Below are 12,137 nucleotides of genomic sequence, written 5' to 3' on the forward strand. Positions count from 1 at the left end.
AGTCAAGTTTTAGGTTGTCAGAAGACCATTTTTCTTCTTCAAAATTTTGACTTTATTTTCCAATTCCATATTCACTGTTTGATTCAGTTTGCTGTCTTCGGTTATGTTAAAAGCATTTTCTGGGGAGTTTATGGCCATTAACACCAGTCTTGCTGTACGTGGTCTCTGCATCTCCAATCTAATCATCAGTGGAGAGTATAAGGAGAAGCTTTTTCAGTGTTTAACTCATCTGCCATAAATATTAATAAAAAAAGAAAGACTGCATATGTATATGCCATTATCTACTGAACTAAATATTGTAATTTAAATTTACTTGTCATGCTTCCAAAAGATATTTTATGGGATCAAGAGCTTTGGTGAGTACCGAAAGTAAATCCTGTTTTTAGCAGGCCTGGGGAGAAGACTCTAGGGAGAGCTCAAGGCTGCCCTAGACAATATCTTGAAGGAGAGGTGCTTTATATGCAGACTTCTTTAAAGCCATCCCTTGCTGTCAGAACCCCTTTTTACTGCATATTCTCATAAGATTCTGAAGTTCCTTCTGACATCAAAAAATTTAAGCTAAAAATTTTAATCCATATAAAGATGATTTGGTATATAACCCTTCCTCGGTATTTGCTTATTCTGAAAGAGCAACCCTTTTTGTAAGGTACCAAATATGTTGCATTGTATCCCCTTACCTCATTCAAACATCCTTAATTTTCATATTAGCCTAGGCAAACTCAGCATCCTTAACAACTGAGGGCTCCAGAGTGCTACTAAATAATCTCTTGTTGCTGATGGAAATAGGTAAGCCATCCCTGATTTAATCATCTGTTGTGAGGAGTCATCATCAGAAAACCAGTTTATAGACACATGATATACATGTGTACTTATATATATACCTGTTCTATAATGAAAACATAATACATGTGAAAGCAAACTACGCATATTTTTTAATTTTACCCAGTTGATCCAGTACCAAAAGTCAATCAGCCAACCCACTCATCCACTGCCTATGAAACAATAAAAAAAAAACCACAGAAACAAAAACAAGATAATACATAAAAAGAGATGAAAAACAAAATTCAGAACATCAGCTCAGATCTTAACAAATCATTCATGTAAACTGCTTTACAAAAAAAGAATATGCAATTCTTTATAGAAAGATGTGAAATAAAGCCAATAGACCTAGTCAGGTGAGTGGATTCTAGAATACAGTTACTCATGATAGGAGTTTCTTCAATTTAGTTTTGGACGTTCAGATTCTGGCAACTCCCCACAACCTTATTTGTTTCATCTTTATAAATTAAGATCAATTGTTCTATATGCTCTTGTTCCTATGTGATATTCTTTGTATGAATGTTGGTAACACAACCATCTAGGGTTCAGTTGATGAAAAAATTCATGGTAAACAAAGCACATGGAGAGTAGTGGGATCAGGTTCTTTAGTTTTTGTCCTTAATGCCAAGTATGGGTCTGCCTATCTTAGCCTAGAATTTATTTATCATCTATAGAAAAGGTAACCTTGTATTTTAAAATTGCAAATTTATAGAATAACTGAATATTGCTTCTGAAATATATGCCAGTTTCTTTCTTCCAAATTGTAAGACTTGGCATCATAAGTCAATATAGTAGACCCTCTAGAATTTAAATGATTAATCCTTAAACTCTCTCTCTCTGTGTGTGTGTGTGTGTGTGTGTGTGTGTGTGTATGACTATGAGGCAAGTAGAATTCTAAGATCTACCCTAAATGACCCATCCGCTGGTCTTTTCATGGCCTCTGTAATTCTTAACATCATCGATATATTGGGATATCACTTCTATAGTTAGGTTATTTTATATGGCACAACTGAAATTTTAAAAGGGAAATTATCTTGGTTGTCTTGACCTACACTTCTACTTTCTTTAAAACAGTATCTTGAGGTCGGGGCCAAATTATGAAGCATGAGAGAAATTCAAGGCAAGGGAAACGATCTGTTGTTGGCTTTGACGGTTTTGGAGGAGAGGGCAGTGGGAGGTTGGGTGAGCCTGGTGGTGGGTATTATGGAGGGCACGTATTGCATGGAGCACTGGGTGTGGTGGATAAACAATGAATTCTGGGACACTGAAAAGAAATTTAAAAAATAAATAAAAATAAAAATAAATTAAAATATTAAAATAAAAATAAAAATGGATGGGTCCACATAACAAAGAATGCAGGAAGTCTCTAAATTTTGAGAGAAGCTGATAGCCAGTGAGTATATAGAAACCACAGCACTGTAGATACCAAGAACTCAAAGCTCCATATGAGATCACAGCCCTGGCCATTAACCTTGATTTTGGCCTTGTGAGACTCTGAGCAGAGAACTCAGTCAGGCCATCCCTGGACCCACAGACACTGTCAGTTAAAAATGAGTCAAGTTTTAAGCTGCTAAATGTGTGACAATTTGTCATGCTGCTATAGATAAGTAGGGCGCCTGGGTGGCTCAGTGGGTTAAGCCTCTGCCTTCAACTCAGGTCATGATCCCAGGGTCCTGGGATAGAGCCCTGCATCAGGCTCTCTGCTCAGCAGGGAACCTGATTCCCTTCCTCTCTCTCTGACTGCGTCTCAGCCTACTTGTGATCTCTGTCTGTCAAATAAATAAATAAAATCTTAAAAAAAAAAATAAGAAAGAAAACTAATACGATATGCAATAATGTAATTTTTTTTCTGAAAACCAAATTTGACTTATACTGCTGCAAGGTTTGCATTTATGAATCCAGTGATTTAGCTAGCAGCGAGCCCAGTCACCCTCCCCCAGAGTCAGTATCTCAATAGAGCTTTGTTGATTTCTACTGGTGATAGAATATTCATATCCTCCCTGGTGATAGGAAAGCATCGTGGAAGAATTTCTGGTTTTGAAGATCTTAGGCAGTAATAGTACTCCAGACTGCTGACTTAGGTGATTTCTGATTATTTAGAATACCCAGGATCGGCTGGATTCTAGGTTAGGAGCAGATTGTAGGCCTGGCAAATCCATCATATTGCTTTATGCTACCCAGCAGATAATGAATGCATTTGCTAGTACAACATAACATTTTTGCAGTTTTTTTTTACTTAGCTTTTATTTTACTTTAATGGTATTAGTAAGAACTGGATATAAGCCTTAAGACCAAAATATGAACTTTTTGCTTTCTGATGAATATTAGTTATGCTTGGTTGAGCACTTATTACATGCTGAGTACTATTTTAGGTCTATCATGTACAGTATCTCATTTTTGTCAACAAAACTTGGAAGTGCTACTGTTATTTTCATTGAACAGATGAGAATATTGAGAAAAAGAGCAGGTAACTTGCCTAAGATTATAGTTATTAATAACATATAATTGCATTATCTTCTCATATCAAAAAATAATTCCTAGCAGGTTAATAAAAAACTACATTATCCTCCCTCTGTTTTCTACCATTTTCCAAATTGTCCTTTTAACCTGATATTTGTTTTAGTTGAACTGAATGCTTGTGTTCCCACATTGCTAAAAGAGAGAGAAAGCATTGTTCTATGGGTGAATAATGTAAACTAGAAGTCCCCTGTATAGACAGTTTCCTTATGTAATTATTGTAAGAGAGAATGGCTTATGCCTAACTATTTCAAAGAATAACTGTAGATACGCATCCTCCAACATATTATATCTATGTTGTGGGTGCCAGCTCTCTATCTACCCTATCTAATCTCTATGTAGATGTGGATATAAAAATATTTGGTGGCTTGGAATTCAGGGAAACATTTAACTATTTGCCTTATAGATTTCATCTGAACACAGTTCAAAATTTGGTATTCTCTGATTGACTTAAATTGAGACTGTGTTTTTGACTAAAGCGGGCATTTGGTGCTTCCATTTCCATCATAGAGTCTTGCAGTTACTGATTTTTTCATTTCTCTTAGGTCTAAGATAAACACTGGCCCTGCCCAAGAGTTGTTTCTTTTGCCCAGAAAAGTACCCAGTAGCTATATTAATATTTATGGAGGATAGGAACTACCATTCCTGCAGTAAGTTCTCTTTGGCTCGATCTAATCAGATGATCCTTTTTTTTTTTTTAAGATATTTATTTATTTATTTGAAAGAGCTCACAAGCAGGCAGTGGGGGAGAGAGAGAGAAGCAGGCTCCCTGCTGAGCAGAGAGCCCGATGTGGGGCTCAAACTCAGGACCCTGAGATCATGACCTGAGCTGAAGACAGAGGCTTAACCCACTGAGCCACCCAGGTGCCCCCAGACTGATCCTGTCTTATACTACCTTACTTTAGCTTTATATAATTACTTTCACTTAATCTTCAATAGATGCCAGGAATGTTATATATAAACAGAGCCCTGTGGAGACTTCATTTTGTTTAATGTGGGACAGTACAAAGGGCATTTACAATGATGGCATACAATGCTCTTCAGGAGGAGGTACAGTAGAAATTTCTCTCAAGCCTCAGTGTCCAAGTGGATTGTAAATTTTGAGGAAGTTGTTTATTCTGGGGGCTCTACATCTTATAACTAATTATGCTTGCCATTTTGCTCAGAAATCTGGGCAAACTTTTTACCTTACTCTTACCTCATTTTATTTATTTATTTATTTATTTATTTATTTATTTATTTAGATTTATTGATTTGAAAGAGAGAGAAAGAATGAGTGGGGGAAGGGGTGGAGGGAGAGAATCTTCAAGCAGACTCCCCACTGAGCCAGGAGCTGGAGGCAGGCTTCTATCTCAGGACCCAGGAGATCATGACCTGAGCTGAAACCAAGAGTTGGTTGCTTACCCGACTGAGCCACCCAGGCACCACTCCTCTTTTTTATATTACTTTCTTCACTTTTACTTTCTAATCATCCTAATGCCCTCGTAGAGATTGAAGCATTACCACAATGCTTTTAGAACTGCTGTATACTTTCATAAATAAATAACAATAACAAGTAACAAATGGATATCAGTAGTAATTGACCAATAGGAAGTTTTTTTAATAAGAGATGGTTTCCTTGCTCTTACTCTCCGTTGATCTTAAAATTAGCTCATTTTTTTTTTTTTGCTCTTTCATTAAGAGAACAAGTAGCTAAGTTGTTTTAAATCATCTTTATGAGGAATAACTCTATTGAAACAAATTCATTAAGCTTCAAAAATAGCTTTCAGAGATGAAGAACAGGTAAGATTCATCAAAGGAATGAAAATTAAATTTAGTGAGGTTGTAGAAATGGACAAAAACTCAATGAAGGGAGTTCATCCAGTAACAGTTGAACAATGGTTTCTTTACAGTTTCCATCATGGTAATATGGTGCCATGTAAATAGTTTTAGAATAAATGTTGATGTCCTGTAACACTAGAAAGTGCTTAAGGAGAATCAAGTTAATTTGGGGCCACTTATAGAATGAATGTCCACTGTACATAATGATATATAAAAAGTATTTTTAATTAGGTTATCTAAGTATGATAAATTGTCATAGCACTTTGGTCATGCTGACATGTAGCTAATTTAAAAACCATCTCTGTATTTTCTGAACAAAAAGTCAGATTAGTAATAGTTCTACTATTTATTTCTTCTGGTGATGAAGGCATGGGATACTTTTATCCTTATTCGAAGTGATGTCTCGCTTTGACCAGTTTTACATTTTAAAGTTTCAAACTTATGGTTTGCATATAAAACACTTTTTATTGGAAGAAGTAACTTAAACTCGACCCGAGTTGAATGTTCTTTTCAGAACTTGGCAACAAATAAAAACTTATCTTCCTCTTCACTCTCCCTCTTCACCAAAGACACTCTGGAGGAAGGGAGGGAAGAATTTTACTATGAGCTTTTAATATAGTTGTCTGATTGATTTACCATATGCTTCTTTTAAAAACAGTGTTAAACTGTTTGAATGTTATTTTAAAACTATTGGAAATTTCTGAAAAATGTAGCAACAAACATAGACACTCATATAGGCGCATCAGGAAACAAAAGAACATTGGTGGTCTTTATCAGTGACTTGTTTGTATTTGTATTATACTTTATTTATGAGAACACAAACATAAGTTAATTCTCATAACTTCCCCTTGAAATGATAAATTATCCTATTATTATTATTATTATTATTAAGATCAACTAAGGATCAGAATTTTGCCCAAGGTTATTCAGCTGGTAAGTTTCAGAGTAAAATTTAAACCAGATTGTTTTAATGCCAAACCAGAGAGACTTTGGCATTAAAATATTCCATTATTTTCCTTCTCTTTAATCTTCACTTCTTTTAGCTGTGCCCAATATTGAGCTTTCTTTCCTCTGAAATTAAGAAATTTGATTGTTAGGAATCAGAAATGCAAGAATTTTCAAGTGATGATAATTAACACAGTATCTAAGCATCTGTCTTGGCTGTCAAAGTATTTAAGGGAGCGAGAGGTAAGACAATCCTTCCAAACTGAAAGCTACCTTGTGAGAAGTATGGGGATTGGACAATCTTTGCCGAACACATTTCTTCCTTACCCATTTTCAAGATAAAATAGAAAATAAGAAACAGCTTTCATTGCCAGTCTTCGTGGTCACATTCTTTGAGATAATTATATGGATCGCTTAAATCAATTTGAGCACTAGGCTCATGTTTAGAGCGAAATTCCATTGCACTTAAGATATCCACATCCCAGTCTATGAAACCCTTAAGAATATATCTTTAGTAACCAGGCTGAATATTTCTCAGAGCCTTTTAACACCTTCAGAAGCCAAATGTTGACATGATGGTAACGACAAGGAATAGCTTCAAGATTTATTATCAACTGTGTGGGACAATTTTGGAAAAAGAGAAATTTAAAATTCTATTCTGTTTAACAAACACCTTAGTCTGGGTTACAGTGAAAATCCAAATAACATTCTGGATTTCGATTTTTTTTTTTTTAAGAAGACACAGACCCATAATTTAAATATTATCTGCTGAAGGCGTGGGGTTCCTGGTTAGGAAGTGACTGACACAGTGAGCATCCAATCCAAGTGAATATATCGGTGAGGACCTGTTTCCCACCCTGACTTTGCCGGGGCATTTAAACTATGAAACCACCCACTACAAAGCATAATGAAGGAAACCACTGACTTCGGGTGTTTCTCATGTATACACCTGTTTCACCCTTAAGAGTCAGTTTGAGTGACTGGGTTCTGGAGTCAGACTCCCTGCGTGTGAGTCCCAGGCCTGAACGCCAACTGTACAGCCTTGGAAAATCATACAACCCTTCTGAGCTTCAGACTCCTGTTTATACGCTACTTTATGAGTATGAGGTAAGATACACTTGTTAACTGCTTACCTTAGAGCTTGGTCCATGGTAAGTGTTTCATAAATGTGAGTAGCTCTATCATCAAATGACTCCTTCAGTCAATATCGACAAAAGCTGATCCACCATATAGTGGTCAGGGAACCCTTCATGGAAGGGACAGGATTTCAGCTGGAACTAAGGCTCACTGCACCAGGCATGAGTTCACTTCAGATCTGCCTCCCAGTCTTTTGCTGAGAGCCAAGAATTGGGCCAAGTAGATCACACCAGCTCTTCTCTCTCCTTCAGTACCTCCCAGTCTACTCATCTTATAAATATGTGTCTTCAACACAATAGAGGAAGTGAAAATAGATATCATACACACACACACACACACACACACACACATATATACACACACACATATACATACATAAAGATCTGTAGTTATCTAGCAAGACTTAAGGCTTCTATGAATTCTGTCACAAAATATACATGCTGAGAAATTGTTTCTCCAAATCTGTTCTCAGTTTCAGCCCTGACAGCAAATCTGAGACATGTTACTTTACTTGTGTGTTTATCTACCACACCAGCAGTATTTAAGGCTGCTTACATGAACAAAAGTTACAATGTGTACAGCAATATATATATATATATATATATACATACACATACAGTAAATATAAATGTAGATATAGATAAAATGTAATCTGTACGCATCAGTATCACCTCATAAAATAATTTCTAAAATTATATAATACAGGGTATATTGTGTTGTGTTCTCCACAATATCACATCCTATATTATATATTGTTAATTATGTATTATTTTACATTATGGCATAAAAATATAAATAAAGAAGGTGAAGCAAATACAGAAAACAAGAATTGTGAACATAATATGAAACCAGGAGGCAGGTATGTATATAAAAATGCATATTATTTTGTCTTATAACACATATAGATACATATAATACTGAATTTTTTCTGGGCAGTAGGTGTTAGATTTCAAGGGACCCCATAAAAACTCGTCCTAATGCACTGCCTAACTTCAGACCCAGTTGAGTAACAGAAACGAGACTCAGACAAATAGAGTTCAAAATATCTCCTTTACTACTGGTTGAAATTTACAATTTAGATATGAAGTGATTATGGGCATCCTAATATAAAATTCCAGAAGTAAATATGCCATCCGTCTGAGGCAACGGAGGTTAACCACAGTTCTCAGATGAGTGTCTGATCCAGTAAATCTTAGTGCATGGAGGGATAAAATCAGATTTCTTGACAGGCAGGAAATCCCCCCCCCCAAAAAAAAGAGGTTGAACCACTCAAGCCTAGTATCTTCTCCTACCCACCAATTAGCTCAGTCGTTCTTCCTTAGGAAGAGTGAGTAAAGGGATCAACAGAGAACGCACCCCCCTCTAAGATGGCGACTTTTAATCTGTTAAGCTTAACTATGAAGTTCAATATAGCTCTTCCCTTCAACAGAAAACATCCCAGTTTTAGGACAATTATGCTCCCACCTTTATGAGACATACCCCCATGCCAACCAACACTCTTAGGCATCCTCTGACAGAATGTAGATTTTGCTTTTAGAAGCTCTAAATAGATTTCAGGTCGTCAATAAATTTATCTCAAAGGCCTTCCTATACCTGAGATTGACATTTTACCCTCAGTTCTGTATTCTACCTCAAATTATATCAAGCCACATTAATAATAGAGCTTAGGAAAGACTCTGAAAGGAAAATAAATGCTAAGTAAATATACTAAAAAAAAACACACATAAAGATGACGTAAACATAAAGATAAAAACATACAGAAACATAAAGATAACACAAAGGGGGCGCCTGGGTGGCTCAGTGGGTTAAGCCGCTGCCTTCGGCTCAGGTCATGATCTCAGGTCTTGGGATCGAGTCCCGCGTCGGGCTCTCTGCTCAGCAGGGAGCCTGCTTCCCTCTCTCTCTCTCTGCCTGCCTCTCCATCTACTTGTGATTTCTCTCTGTCAAATAAATAAATAAAATCTTTAAAAAAAAAAAAAGATAACACAAAGATAACATAAAGATAACACATAAATTTCCCTACTTCTATGAGGTTCTTGAGGAAAAATAAAAGACTACAGATTAACCTCTCCTGCATGTTAAAATCTGAACTTGTTTAAATTTAAAGAGATTATAGTACAAAATCAGAATTGCTTGACTTTGATTTAAAAACCCAAAGAATAGACAGTCCAAAACCTCCTTTTCCTAATTCCTCTTGCTTTCTCTTCATCTTGCCTGGGTAAGACTGGACTCTCTCAGTTACGACGACATGAGTGGATTCTTTGAGATACACGTGTAGTTCCCTTCAGTGGTTTGAGCAGCACTGAACTAGGAAACATCCCCTAGTATAAGGACTCTTAGAGTAGCATATGGGATAGTCCTGTTTTCAGAATGTTTTTAAAACATATGAGGGCAGCCAGCCTGGTCACCAGGTCAATCAGAAGTTTCCTCCTCTTCTTGCATACTCAACACAAAGCCTTTGAATGCCTGTTTTCCTGGAAACCCTGGGTTTTTGGCACCTGATGCTCCCTGTGTATTCTCTGAGGTGACAGAAGATCTTGTAAGCAAGAATTTTCAGCCCATGGGGTTCTTCAGTCTGAAAGCTATGCCAGTGGCTTCTCCTTGGTTTCCTGCTCTGGAATCCAAGAAATCTACCTCCCAGGGACCTTTCCTTTCTTCCCCATTTTTTTTCCCCCAGCAAAAGCATCAACTTCAGCAGATTCTTAAACCGAAGCTGTCATGAATGTTTGTGAAGCTTTGGCCCCTGGAAGCCTAGTGTAAAACAATCCTACCACATTGTCATCAAGACTTTACTAACCTTTCAAAGTTCCAGGGCTTAATTAGCATTTCTGTCTTCTACATCCTACTCAAGGGAGTACATTTCCTCTCTAGTGTGGTGGTTCTCAGCTTTGCCCGCATATCTGAATCATCTCTAGAGTTTTTAGAAATCCTAATGCCTTGGCCACACCTCAAACTATTGAGATCAGAATTTCTCGGGATGGGCCCAGATCAGGTGTTTGACATCCCTCAGTTCTTCTTTTAGTTGCTATTTTTTTCTGAATTATTTTAATCTGCATTTAATTTGGTCAACATACTTAGTGCCCAAGACTGTGTGCTAGATATATGCCTTCTCATTTCTTTCTGGTGTAGACTTTTTTTTTTTTCTAACATAGTCCTGTAGATTTTGTCTTGTGGCATCTAACACAGGAATAGATTAAAAATAATAATAATAAGGACATCAGGGTGGTTCAGTTGGTTAAGTGGCTGACTCCTGATTTCTGCTCAGTCACAACCTCATCAATGATGAGATCAAGCCTGAAATGTCTCCTTGCTCAGCAAGGAGTCTGCTTGAGATTCTTCCTCTCTGAGGCTTTCCCCACTCACACTCACTCTCTCTCAGATAAATAAATCAATCTTTTAAAAAACTAGTAAACTAAGTACACCTGGGTGGCTCAGTCTGTTAAGCATCCAACTCTTAATTTCAGCTCAGTTCATGATCTCAGGGTCCTGGGACTGAACCTCTTCACTCGGCACAAATCTGCTTGGGATTCTCACTCTCCCTCTCTCCCCGCCCCTCCCCCCTCTCTAAAATAAATAAATAAACAAAATCTTAAAAAAAAAAAAAAAAGGCTAGTAAATTATAAATCTTCCAGAAGTAACATTGTTCAAAAATCTTTTAGAACTCTTTGTAGTTTTGAGTTGGGTAATCCTATCCTGGACATGTTCTCCCATCACACTAATAATATCTAACTCAAGATTGAAATTGACCTGTTATTTTCCTGCCTAACTCTCCTTTAATAAGCCTTTCACTGGATCTTCCAGTGACAAGTTCTGGTTAATCTTGTCTTGAGTCTGCCAGGAATAGACAGACTTAACTTGTGTTTGTTAACGTCCACACACACAGGCATGGAAATAGTGCAAGGGTTATTGCTTGGTAATGTCACCCATCAAGTTGTACAATCACTGGCTTTTGATGTCAATGCAGCCAATATGAGATGCGTCTAGATGAGCACTAAAGGATAATCACCATGACATCACGCCAATCTCTCTGCTCACATTCAATGTGGGCTTTAACGAAGTATAGGGTATGGTTGAAAATATGTATTATGACTCCATAATACATAATATGTATTATGACTCACATTAACATATATGAAAAGGACAAAAAAATATATGAAAAATATTGAGGCTGGATCAAATTTTCTCATGAGTGTGTTCTCTTTGGAGTTATAATATCAAAACTGATTTAATCAAAGACATAAATATGAAAGAAATCAAATCCAGCACAATTAAGATAAAAATCTTTCCACTAAAACTATATTGACTCTCTAACATATATAAAGACATAAAGGAAGTTGAAGGGAATTGGTACATTTTGGTATTGAGAGAAAAAAGTAGATCATAAAATCAAATATTTCAAGGCCAATTAACTACCATTCAGCAGCCTTCTACTGGCAAGATGATTCAGCCTTAGTAATAGCAAAAACTTATGGTCGTCAACAAATTTAAAGATTCTGATCCCTTTAGAAACAGCTCTTCCTTTGCCTTATGCTATTAAAGAGCAGACTTACTTGAGTCCTTTGCTCTGGGTCTTCGGTTATCAATATTCTTTTGATCATAATTAGCTTCCCAAGTGAGTCTACAGAGGCTACAGATAAAATATTGGTGACCGTAGAAGGATTCAGGTTAGATTTTGGATTTAGTACAGTTTTGGGGTAATTCTGCCCCTAAAAGATCAAGTCAGGTTTCTAAATTTGTAAAGTTTTGTAAGGCTTTACCACTGAAATTGGACAGTGGCTTTACCACTGAATTAACATGCTAATTATCTCTTTCACAGGCATTTGACTTTAGCTGGTCCTCCCTGGGATCCTCTAAAAAATGCATGTTTCCCTATTTTAAATGTCATTATTACCATCTGA

General features: G+C 36.6%; 1 protein-coding gene across 1 annotated transcript in view; it reads left to right on the forward strand.

Moving 5' to 3' along the window:
* EPYC (epiphycan) overlaps positions 1–12,137 on the forward strand; it is a 39,003-nt gene that overhangs the window by 3,744 nt on the left and 23,122 nt on the right. The window lies entirely within an intron of this gene.

The sequence above is a fragment of the Mustela erminea genome, chromosome 6, assembly GCF_009829155.1.
Source record: "Mustela erminea isolate mMusErm1 chromosome 6, mMusErm1.Pri, whole genome shotgun sequence".
Lineage (NCBI taxonomy): Eukaryota > Metazoa > Chordata > Mammalia > Carnivora > Mustelidae > Mustela > Mustela erminea.